At 64.2% G+C, this 1,404-nt stretch overlaps 1 protein-coding gene across 1 annotated transcript in view; it reads right to left on the minus strand.

Annotated features, from left to right (window-relative positions):
- LOC102422972 (HLA class I histocompatibility antigen, B-57 alpha chain-like) overlaps positions 1-1,404 on the minus strand; it is a gene marked incomplete at its 3' end in the record, with an annotated part of 10,970 nt that overhangs the window by 9,314 nt on the left and 252 nt on the right. The gene's annotated exons all lie outside the window — the stretch shown is intronic.

A 1,404-nucleotide genomic window follows, 5' to 3' on the forward strand; every position in this document is an offset into this window, starting at 1 on the left:
GTGGACAGGGCACCTGGGGTGGGAGAGGGAGCACACAAGCACCACCAGCCTGGACAGAGCATCTGGGGATGACCTCTCCTCCTTAGAAAGTTCTAGTCACTGACACAGCCCAGGGCAGGAGGCAGGTCTCAGGGGGAGAAAGGGATTTCTGGTCCTGACCTGGGTGGAGGCCAAAGGACTCAGAAAAGTTGGTGTCAGACCTCAGATACACTGGGTGAGGGGCAGGGAGCAGGGCCTGAGAGAGCAAGTCCCCCATGGGTCCCAGAGCCACTGCAGGGCCAATGGGAACCGCTGCTCAGTTCCTTCAGGCTTGGTCTCCCCTCTAATTGTCCCTGAGAGACTGCACCCCTAGGTGTCCCTGAGAGAAGGGAGGGCGTCACTGGATCCGAAAAGCCAGGCGGACTCAGTCTCCTGGCCCACAGGAGGGGGGTCTGACACTGACCCTGTGTCCTGTCTCCTTGTTGATCCCCAGCCCCAGGGGAGAGGGGGGAGGCCCCAGGCTCCTGGTACCTGCGCGCTGCAGCACCTCCTTCCCCATCGCCAGGTATCTGCGCAGCCACTCCAGGCACCTGCCCTCCAGTTGGTTCCTGACTCGCTCAGCCTCACCGGCCTCCTCCCACTTGCGCCGTGTGATCTGAGCTGCGGTGCTGGTCGCGGTCCAGGAGCGCAGATCCTCGTTCAGGGCAAGGTAGTCGGTGCCGTCGTAGGCGGACTGGTCATACCCGCGGAGGAGGCGGCCGTCCGCTCCCATGTCACAGCCCCACATGAACTGGAGCGTGTGAGACCCTGACCCGCCCCGAGGTCAGTGTCGTCCACTTAGTCCCGCCCCCGCCCGCGGGGATTAAACAGAAACTGAAAGTAAAACCGGGTTCAAGTCTTGCGGGCTCATCCCGGGTGTGTATGGGGCGGGGGGGGGGGGGGGGGTGAAATTCGCACTCGGACACTCTGGGGGCGACCCTCGCCCGTCTGTGGGGATGGGGGTGGTGACTTGGCCCGGGCCCCGTGGCTTCACCGTCCCGGCTCTGGTTGTAGTAGCCGCGCAGGTTGTGCAGGCTTCACTCGGAAAATCTGTGCTAAGCCCTTGGCGTTCTGGGTGCTCATGTCCCAATAGCCCGGCTCCACCTGCTCCATCCACGGCGCCCGCGGCTCCGCCCTCTTGACTCTCGGAGTCGCTGTCGAACCCCTCGAAAGGCAGGTCGTCCACGTAGCCGACCTCTAGGAACCGGGCCTCCCCGCGAACGGGCCGGGGACATGGGGGGTGAAGAAAATATCTCAAGGAGTGGGGGGCTTGGGGGCCGGAAGCGGAGGGGGCTGACACTCGGGGTCCGGGGTCGAAGGGACAGGAGAGGGGAAAGGGGCCTTGGGAGACGGAACAGGGCAACCGGGACGGAAAAAAAAGGGGTC

This window comes from Myotis lucifugus, unplaced genomic scaffold (genome assembly GCF_000147115.1).
Source record: "Myotis lucifugus unplaced genomic scaffold, Myoluc2.0 scaffold_2793, whole genome shotgun sequence".
In the NCBI taxonomy this organism is placed as follows: Eukaryota; Metazoa; Chordata; class Mammalia; order Chiroptera; family Vespertilionidae; genus Myotis; species Myotis lucifugus.